An 11,293-nucleotide genomic window follows, 5' to 3' on the forward strand; every position below is an offset into this window, starting at 1 on the left:
AAGCCTCCTGTTCCCTTCAGAAAAGGGACTCACTATGACAATGAACTGTCTTGTTTTGTTTTGTTTTGTTTTGTTTTCTTTCTGGAAGTGGTTTTCATGCAGAGCATGAGCCAACTTCACCTCAGGGACACTGCCAAGCTAGACAAACCATCATCCTCGTTATTGTGAGGTTTCACTTTCAAAACCTTGTAGCTGTTGTGCAAGGGCACCTGGGAAGGATGCTGTGAGGGGATATGTCTGTTGCACCAGGCAGGAACTTGTCACCATTGCCCTCCTCTCCTCCAGGTGATTATGTTCAGTTAGGTGGAGAGAGGATCCTCTGTATTATCTGGCTTGCCTGCCTGTTGGGTCTGCCTCTGAAGTCAAAGGAAACAGGCAATTCAGGAATACAATGGATTATTTCATTAGCTGGATGGGGAAATTAGAATATGGGAATTTATGTCATTGGAAGTGCCTCTACACTTACTGCAAACAGAACATAGAGGACTTTCTTAAGCCAGATGATCCCTTAAAACACAGTTAACACTAGACAGATTGAATCTTGTTCTCAGAGTTGTCAATACCAGATTCATTTTAGGAAGGTAGATACAACAGAGATGACAAACTAAAATGTCTGGGTTCCCATTTTCCTTTCCCTTTCCTATTTTTATTCAGTAAAGGAGTTGAGACAGTGTAAAGTCCCTTTCATTTTAAACAACTGTCTCTCTTGATAAGGTAATCTGACTTTAATGGTGTACCTTTAACCTGTTTCTCTCACTGGTTCTTGCTGCTGCTCCCATTAGCTCCCCATTTTCGCTCTTACCGCTAAGTCTTTGCTTTTCCTTTCCAGTCTGCTCTCCAAGTCCTTCCTTCTCCTAACTATCCTCCCACTCTTTCCTGAATAGCACTCATTTTTTTTTAACACCACCCACTAAAAAAAGCTGTCCATCTCCTGAATTCCAATTCTATATCCATACCTGAATCAATAAGATACTTATATAAATAAGTTATTCTTTCAACATACTGCTATAATAATGAAGTTGAATTTGATCAAAACAAGCTAAAACACAAAGGTTAGTGAAGTAGAACTCTGAATGCTTCTATGCCTTATTAAAAAGGGTTCTACTATCCTAAGGTTATCAAAAGAAAGGGGAAGAAACATTGTTAGAGGAAAGCTTGGTTTAAAATTCACAGAGTTAGGAAGATGAATTACAGTTAAATACCTATTACCTTTAAATGACCGTAGGTGACCTCAAAAATATGTTTGAGGTCAGCCCTAAAGTGACATCCTCAAGCAAAAAAAAAAAAAACAAACAAACCAACAATTTCAAAACTACTTGTGCTTTATTACATTTTTATTCTAGCCCATAGCCAAAGAAAAAACTCAAAAGCCAAACAAAACAACCCCACAACCAAACAATATGTAATATCAAGTATCTGGCATGTAAATTACTTCCATCTCAGTGTACCATATTGGTAGAGTGCATGGTGAAAAGCTCCAAATAAAGGAAGCCTCTACTCATCACAACACTCATCCTGAGGTCAGCATGAGTGGGATCTGGACAGCTCAGAGAATTAGGCCATGGGAAGTCAAGATCACAGAATTTTATTTCTCTTAGGGACTTTTTTGAAATTTCTCATTCATTTGAACATTTTCTTTCTGCCACTAAGGCCTACTGCCACCAATAATATCTGCCTGCTTACCTGGCCATACTCCACAACTTTTGGGGTTCCAGCAATACTGATCTTTAAAGTTAAACCAGCACTCAGATTGAATACAACTTGCTGCATCACATCATATACTTCACTAGTCATATACTTCACTAACTTTAAAAGTGATTTGTCTAGAAAGAAAAGGCCAGATTCTATGATATTCTATGAGGGTAAACCTGAAATTGGTCCTCTGACCTTAGTGAAGTCTTACAACAGCAACTAAAAAACCAAAACAATAAAACAAAAAACAACACCCCACCCCAAAAAAAACAAACAAACAAAAAAAACACAACAAACCCCAACCCCAACTGGAGTCAGATTTTAAGCCTTAATACAACATTCAGCTAACACTGGTCCAAGACATAGGACTTCTGTGGCCACACAATAAACTAAAAAGCTACTCCACATTCCCTATGATGTGAAATACATGACATTTCTTTCCAAATGCATTTGCAATCAGTGCAAAGTTTGTAGGCAATCAAAAAAATAAATAAATAAAAGCAAACAAAATTTCCAAACCTAAGTCCAGTCAACATCTTCAATTGTGCAAAGAGAAATATCTCTTTTAATTGTAGCAATAAGAATTATCATAGGTGTAAATTCCACTAATTACAATTTGAAGACTGAATCTACATGGCATACTAAACCAGCATACATTCATGTTTAAGGTTTGCACACAAACTTGACTACCAAATGAACAAATTGGTTCCTCAGGGATGTCCATCAAGGCAATCAACTACATCTTGCATTTATCTAGCCTTATAGCACTGTCAATCTCATCATCATTTTTACCATTGTAGACCTACAGAAATTTAGGGCCAACTTTAGATGATATATCATAACTACAGGTTACAGTACACACTAAAAATTCATTCAGATTGATCCATACCCTAGTTGAAAGAATAATTTGTATTCCTAGTCTTAAAGGGGAAAATGGTGGAGTCTGGGTGCTTTTCATGTAAGATGTATGTTAGGTCTTTCCAGATTTTGGCAGATCCATCAGCATTTATGAAAAGCACTGAATGGTCAACCCTGCAATAAGCATTGCTCTCTTCCCTGCAAGATGTTGTCATGTAATATTTTTATAATCATCTAAGGAATAATTTCTTGCTTTACTGTTCTAATTCACAAATGATCAAGAGTACATTCGTTCTTCTAAGCTTAGTCTCCTAAGAATGTTGAAATAAGGGGTGGGATATATTTATAATACAGATGTTTATATGAAAGGCAGTTGTTTGGAATTTCCACAGGTCAAGAGAGAAAAATAAAAGAGAAAAAGATAACTGGATGCTAGCATAGCTATGACCCAAACCAGTGCTTCTGTCTGTAGCCCATGTAGGAAACTTTTGGTGCATCCAAGATAGACATCTACTTTCTAGATGTCTAAAGTTAAGTGAAAGAAAGCTCATCACAAGTGCTGCTGTGGTGGTGAATTTGTGAGACAGTGTCCTATGTAAGCCATGATAAAATCAGTTACCAATCTCACATAAGCCAAACAAGTCAGGCCTCAACAAGCTATGTGAATATCCCCTCTGTACATCTGCAGAGTTTTATTGAGCTATATAGTGAGCAGCTGATAAAAGTCAGGAAATAAGTTTTCTTTTTCTGTCTTGATCACTGCACAACTTCAGGACACTTAATTCTCAGTGTGCTTCTGCTCCATTTTCCACATGTTATTTCTCCACCACGGAAAAGGAGGGAGAAGGCTATTATTTAGTCAGCCCCCTGGAAGCTTTTGCTTCCAAAGTGAAATATATAGCAATCAAAACATATGTTTGGTGCTAAGGAATATCCTTAGGGCCATGAAAATGATCAGGGGGTTGGAGCACCTCTGCTACAAGGACAGGCTGAGGGAGCTGGGGGTGTTCAGCCTGGAGAAGAGAAGGCTCTGGGGAGACCTAATAGTGGCCTTCAGATACTTGAAAAGGGTTACATGAAGGATGGAGAGAGACTGTTTGCAAAGGCCAGCAGTGACAGGATGAGGGGCAATGGCTTTAAGCTGGAGAAGAACAGATTTAGATTGGATGTTAGGAGCAAGTTCTTTACTGCAAGGGTGGTGGAACATTGGAGCAGGATGCCCAGGGAGGTGGTTGGGACCCCTTCCCCAGAGATATTCAAGGTGAGGCTCAGTGAGGCTCTGGGCAACCTGATCTAGTTGGGGATGTCCCTGCTGACTGCAGGGAAGTCAGACTGGATGACCTTTGGAGGGCCCTTCTGGCCCAGACCATCTGTGATTCTATAATTCTATGAAAGCATCAGCCCTGCAATCACTGCAGCTTGCATATACATGTTCCTTCTAACTGTAGAATGCATTTCAAAACCTGTGATGGCTTACTTCAGGCTGCAGTTAACCAGCCACCAACCTCAGAATTTGTAGATGCACTGGGTTCTTCAGCATCAGAGTTGAAATTAACATCTGATATTATTGATAATACTCAAACTAGGTAGTTACACTATCAGTTACATTATCACGTAAAGAGCCTGAATGTTGAAATAAATAAATAAAATAACTTTCCTTGCCTGTAAGTTGTTGAGGATGATTTGTTTTTTCCTTACTTTCTGGGATACATGCACAGCATGGTGTTTCATTGCTATCAATACCATATTGCATGCAGTGTGGGATTTAAGATGACAGAAGAATGGTTTGCATTGAGAAAATGTTAGCTGAGCTGTACTGCAGTGTCTATGTTTTTTTGTATTGCTAGATCTCTTTCTAAGTGTCTGTAATATCTCTCTAGCTTTTTTATTTATTTTTGTTAAGGAAGAGAAGATATTTATTATGTGACTTGTTATTTTTTGGTCAAACAATGAGGCTGTCATTTTGTAGAAAGATTGAAGGGGGAAGGAAGGCAAACATCCAACCAATATTAGCTCTGAAGTGCTGGGTAATTGTAGAGGGCCCTGGGCAAAAACAAAACATAGATGTGCAGTAGTCATAGCACATCTTGTCTTAACTTGTCTTTGTTAGTGTAAGTGAAAAGGTTAATGCTGTTCAATTCCGTCAACACAGAATGAGGCACAGTGGTACCTTTGAAAGCTAAACTTACCCACAGTGCAACTGATGTGATTCCTTAAAGAATCACATTATTTACAAGTTAGCTTAGTAATATGTAGGACAGTTAGCCATGTGCTGTATTTTTTATATATATATATATATAAATAAATATATATATAAATAAAATTAAAAGCCCCAGCAGATTGCTTTTAGTATGCTTATCCCAGGGTAAAGCTTTGTTGCTGTCTACCAGCAGGATATGGTAAGGTCTCAGCCACCTACTAGCCATAAGGGTTTAATCCCACTGGCCAAAATAGATTCCAGGGATAGAATCCCTGCAAGAGTTTTGCCATGCAGTTCTGATGGATAAAGCTGCATTTAAAACAGAATAATTGACGACGCATTAAATCCAATGCCAATTAAAAATGTCAGAGGCAGCTGCTTGACTGCCTTGCACTTTGTATAGTCAGTTAAATTCAGAACAAATTATGTGAAAGAAAGCTGCCAAAACATCCATGTTTGGCACAGACCTGGCAAAAGATATACATGGTGACAGAGGTGTAAGTCAGGGAAGAATCAGATCCTCAGTTTTCAGGGTTATATCTTCATCAAGCAAAATGCCATCCAGCCCACCTTACATTACCTAAACTGTAAATTAAAAGCTTCTCAATAAAAGTGAAATGAACATTAGGAAACTATCTGCCTTTTTTTTTTTTTTTTTTTTTGAGCCTTTGACTGTCCCTATTAGTTTTCAGTTTTCTGCTTGTCTAACCAAATGCTTTTGACCATTTTATCCTCCGATGTCAACATGGTAACTCTGTAACATAGATGCAGTAATCTCAGGAAATACACAGCAAATAAGGATGTAATCTCTTCTGTAGATACTTCAGCAAATTAATAGGGATAGAACACTGGGTTTGATTATTCAGAGAGCAGTCAGCCTAAAGGTCCAGTTATGGCCATCTTGGAAGTCCCACTGCAGTGCAGCTGACTTAAAACTCTATACTTGAACAATAGTATTCATTTTTACCAGTTGCAGACCCTAGAAGTCAAGCCCCACATACAAATATTCCTTTAGATTTTCTATAGGCTTCTCCACACCTGATCCCAACAAACAATCCTTATGTGGGGGGTATGAATAAGAGATCCATATGAAAATATACCCTGGGATCACTACTGCAAATTCCAGAGCTGGAAGTATGGCCACGGCCACAGGCATACCTTGATTGCATAGGATGATTATGACACTGAATTTGCATAATGCTTCTGGCTCTGTTCCCAAAACTACCCTCTGCTCTAGCACACAGAGGGTTGGCAGAGGATTACTCCATGAGGCAGTACAGAAGGCCCCTGTTCTTCTGCTTCTTTGGTGATGCTTCCCTTAACGCATCAGGAGGTCACACAGACTCCACACTAAAGTTTTGTACCACCATCTATGGCTAAAATTTCCTTATTCTTGTTATCCCTACTCTAAGCTTGATTTCAGAGGTTTTCAGTTTTCAACATCTGAAAACATGATTCTACCAGGAAGCAGCTCCAAAGCAGCAGGTATCTTTCCTATATTGCTAAGGATTAAAAGAGATTAAAGATTTTGTCATACACCAGCAAAACATCTATTCTGCTACCATCAGCCCCCCTCCCACCCCCCCAATGCAATCCACTACTTCACAACCACTCATTTTGAGATGACCAGCTTTAGAACTGGGCAGCAGATTTCCAGAAATGGTTTCAAGTAGTAGAATCTTGTTAAATATACTCAGGCCAAAGGTATCTGGAACACAGCACCTAAAATTGGGAAGCAAACAACCTCCACTCCACCCACACCCCCAAAATCTCTGTTAGGTGAATGTGCTGTACCCATGAGCCATATTTTTATGAGTAGGCAGAAAACAACATTGTGACTAACATTCACAGGTGTTCATAGATAGAGGCAGACCCAGTCTGGTTTTGTGTCCAAGTCTATCATTTATACACACAGTGAGGAAAAGAGAGGAGATAGATTATCATGTAACAACAGAAAGAAAGTGGCTTTTGTGTTCAATGCCAAAATAAAACTTGAAGCAAACTGGAATGTGTTAGAAGTACCTCCAAGACTTCCACCTTCTTTGCTTAAAGAGGAAATCTGTCCTCCTGCTTGCTGTTGATGTCTTTCCAAAACAACTTTAATTTCTCTTGCTATTTAATACATGTCAGAGCACTTGACAACACTCACGATCTCTATTAATCAAAGCCTCAGTACCTGCCGCAGTCTGAGCGGGAGTATAATCCTTAAGATGCAATCCCCTCTCAAAAGGGGGTAAAAAAACCTCCTCACCACCCCCCAAAAAAAAACCCAAACCCTGGTGGTAGTTTGCCTGACTACAGGGTAAACAGATTATTGTGTTATTGCTGGCTGATTGCCGGAGTTATTTTGGAGTTCCATAATTCGTTTAAAGAGATTTTTGACATTTATGAAATGACTTCTATAATCAACTGACAGTGCAATATCCTATAATTGTTCAATTAAAAATGACTACTAGTGCATTCATTTATTAGTAGAATCAGATAATTGTCTTGCCACTAAAGAGTACTTCACACTTTGCGCATCAAATGAAAATGTTTGAGTATAAATCTGTGGTACAGCAGCCAAAGTCCTCAGGATTTTTTTCAAGTGAAGGTGTAATTATTACAGGCCTCTGAAGTATGGTTTCGTGTGTTAATCTTTAAATGGCTTGCATGTGTCTTGCAAGGCACACTTTTGCATAAGCTGTCACATCTGGCAAGATGGACACAGACAGATTTTCAGTGGCATGTGAAACTCTTGTAATTTAAAACAAGGTCAGCTTGAAAATTGGCATCTAAATCACGGAGCTGATCTTACTTCCCTCCACTCTTTCTGTTCCTGGGAGGGCCCTGTTCTACTGGAGGAAGGCAGTAGAGGGTGGGTACACAAGTAAATCAGCTTTGCACGGGAAATTGGACTGGAATATGGACCACAAACTGTATAGCCCCAGTCACAACTACGCACTCATACCCTGTCTCCTGGGAGATTACATCTTTATAGAATATCTGGTGATTTTTTTTTTTTATATTTGAAGTTCACTTGAGGTCACTCAGCATCTCAAAACAATTTCAGAATAGAGACTTTCTCTTTAAAAGTGAACATTTTAACTTGCATTATCCAAAACATCTGCTAAGCAAAAAAATCACAGATCAATTTTTCATTAAATAATAAAAAAAGCTCTGTACATCAAGTAGGTAGAGATCATATGGAAAACTGTGTAAGCAAATTGCTGAAAGGCAAGCCACAGCAGCAACCCCTTCACAAATGTAAAGACTTTTTTTTTTAATTATCTCTCTCTGTTTTTAAGGACAACCTTCCAGACTTCCTGCCTAAAACTCACAATTTATATTCAGATAATAATAATTAAAGAAATCCAGTGCATAGTCACCAGATGGAAGATAATGCTTAATTTGTGGCTGCTGCAGTATACTATCTAGCAATGTCATTTCAGTCTCAACTGAGCTTAAGCCCTATTCCACTCTTTCATCCCTCCCCCATTGCACACCAGTTTGATAACAGAACATAATGCTTCTTCACCTCACACTTGAGCTTTTCTTCCAATTATCTTCAAATGCTTTAATGAACCAATAATTAATGAGTTATTTCTTATACCATGGCTTAGCCAAGTGTTACTTTCACCATGTTATTCAGGGAGAAAGCTGTAAAGGGGGAGAACTACAGACAAATTTTTCACTAGCAGTCTCAGCAATAGGCAGAGGGTAGCTGGATCCTATCTAGAGAGCATCAGTGGAGGAGCATCTGGAGAGCACCTCATTTAACGATACACAAGCCAATTAAAACCAATGGATGTGTGTAGCTGCATGGAAGTGAGTGGAAGTCAGCCTTCAGCCCAGCACCCACTCCCTCAACAAACCTCTAGGGTGGTGCTAATCAGGCACGTTGGAGTCCCACAGCAGAGCCCATGCCACTCCTAGATCTCCCTTTCTGTGTTGTAATCACAAGCCCATCCTTACCCCTACTTAGAAAGTAATAAAATTAAAATCAATGGGCCACCATATCAGATCAGCTTCCCTACACAGCTGTGCATATGACCTATCAAGGATACGCTGCTTCACTGAATGCATTTACTACCTGTTTTTTTAGCCCCCACACCTTGTTTTGTTATTGCTTCAAACCCATTTTTCTGCATGTTGTATGGATGGTAGAAAGACTTTTGATGGAGAAGGTCCTGGCAGCTGGATGATAAATAGTATTTTCTTAACCTGACTAGCTTTTTCACCACCTGCAACTGCAGCCTGCCACGCGTTGGAAGCAGCTCATTAACTTTCCTACAGCTTCCCAGGAGTTTTCCTTGTTTTCTTTCACCTTGGGTGTGTGCTGCCTTCTCCGTGAGCAGTTAACTACCCAAGCAGGCCGAGCGGGCTTTGGCACCAGAAGCATAGCACGCTTCAGGCAGCCTCCCTGCTAAGGCTCAAAATCTCTCTTAAACACATTAAGCAGCCCATTTTGGATTGATAGTGCAGTAATTATTCTGCTTCACCCTAAAAACCATCCTGGGGTAATTGGCGCAGAGGAAAATTACCCAGAGTCCTCTGCCACCTGGTAGTTAAGGAACGAATCCAGGGAAAGATAAGTGAAGCAGGGAAAAAATCGGCACTTATTTGATTTTAATCTCACCACTTTGCAAGCATTTAAATTGCCTTAATCAGGTGGCTGGCTCCCAGCCTAGCTGGTAATCTGTTATCAAATTTGAAACTAGATTTTTTAAAATGTCAGTGTAGGCTGAGAATTGAAGTCTATTAACAGTTATGAGCCTCCCTCCTAAACTTCCATAATCTATGTATTAATGATCCCTTTTACAAAGCTGTCAAATATTACTTTATTATAACTATATATTAGTAGCATCAGTGTAAAAGCAGGATTTAATTTTTTTTTTTTTTAGATTAGAGGGGGGGGAGGGGTGGGGAAAGCCAAACCCCATACACATACACAATGCCAACATTCTTAACACTGAAACCCGATTTTTCCGAGGCAATAACTTGAGTGTATGGAATAACCTTGATAAATGTAATTGAATTTTTCTCTGATAAGATTAACTAGTGGTAATTGTGAATGGGGAAGGTCTGACCCACTACAAATGAGATGTATGACGAGCTGAAAATAATCAATTTTTTTTCTTCTTTTTTTTGATCTCTCTCCTCCCCCCCCTTTTTTTTCCTGTCCCCCTCCCAGATTAAAAAATAAATAAATAATTTTTAGAAATCCTGAAATAGTAATTTTGGGCCTGGCAGGATGAAGCATTTATGTCTGAAATGTTTTTGTATGTGCTGATTATCTGCTATCTTCTCAGTGTGTCTAATTGTGCTGAGCTCAGTTTAAAATGAGATCAACACATTTAAACCCCAGAAGGCTTAATTAAGGGAGGGACTTAATGCTTTACAAAAAAGGGGAATTTATGTCTTTTGAGAAACCAAGCATAAATCCTACCTGCAACTTCCCTGACAAGAGTGATCCAAAATTTAGTGGCTTATTGAATTGCTTTTAAAAAACAAACACAAAAGACAGAACTTTAGCACTCATAATTGCTGGTAGTGGTTGAGAGCTGCATTGTTGTTGTGCTTTTTTAGGCTTACTACTGCTTGCTTTTTGTTCCCACATGCTCTTGTTTCCAGCTTTCCTGATCAAGCAAGCAAGAATGCAATATACAAAACAGGAGTGAAAATTCCAGTGATTAAACTCTTTAAATAAAAACACACAGCAGCTATGTGTTTTTCAGAGTTGAAGACGCCTCTCCCATTGCACAGAAAACCACACATGGAAATGCAGACAAAGCACTCCCCTACCTTGCATTTGTTTCCATTAAGCAGACAAACTATTGCAGTGGAAATTGAAAAAGGGTGATGGAGAGGATTAATTCTTTTTAGTTATGTGATAAAAGTCAATCAAGTATTCTTTGAAAATAATGCCACAGTTAATTTTTTTTTTCCCTTCCTCCCTCATTATCCTATAACTCTGACCATTGAACTTTAGCGCTGTAGATCAGGCTAAAACACCACTGACAACAGGGTATTCATATTCCCTTCACTGAGTCCTGTGTAGGTTCAGTGAAAGACTCTTCAGAAACATAAAATCTACAGACAATGAAATTAATCACAAAGTACAAAAGAAAAGCAGCTGGCATCCAACTACTGAATAATGCAAAATGTCTAGATTTAAATTACATGTCACTGTTAATGTATACAATATATCTATATCTACACACACACACACACACACACACAGAGACTTGTGCTATAATCAGTAAATAATTTTTCACTGTCTACAAAATAGGTATTTTAGTTTGGGAATAGTATCCTGAAATTGCATCAAAATTAAATACCAGATGAGTTCATCCTGATTAATGTTTCTGCAGTAAATATCAGGAAGCATTAAGCTCAACAGGAAATAGTTACAATTTAAAAGGACAGGTTTTGTGGGTTTGTCATTTGGGTTTTGTTGTTTTTTGGGGGGGTTGTGGGGGCTTTTGTTTTTTGGTTGGGTTTGGGGCTTTTTTGTTGTTTTTTTTTGGGAGGGAGTTGTTATTTTTTTCTTTGGTTTGGGGT

Source organism: Indicator indicator, chromosome 14 (assembly GCF_027791375.1).
Source record: "Indicator indicator isolate 239-I01 chromosome 14, UM_Iind_1.1, whole genome shotgun sequence".
Classification (NCBI taxonomy): Eukaryota; Metazoa; Chordata; class Aves; order Piciformes; family Indicatoridae; genus Indicator; species Indicator indicator.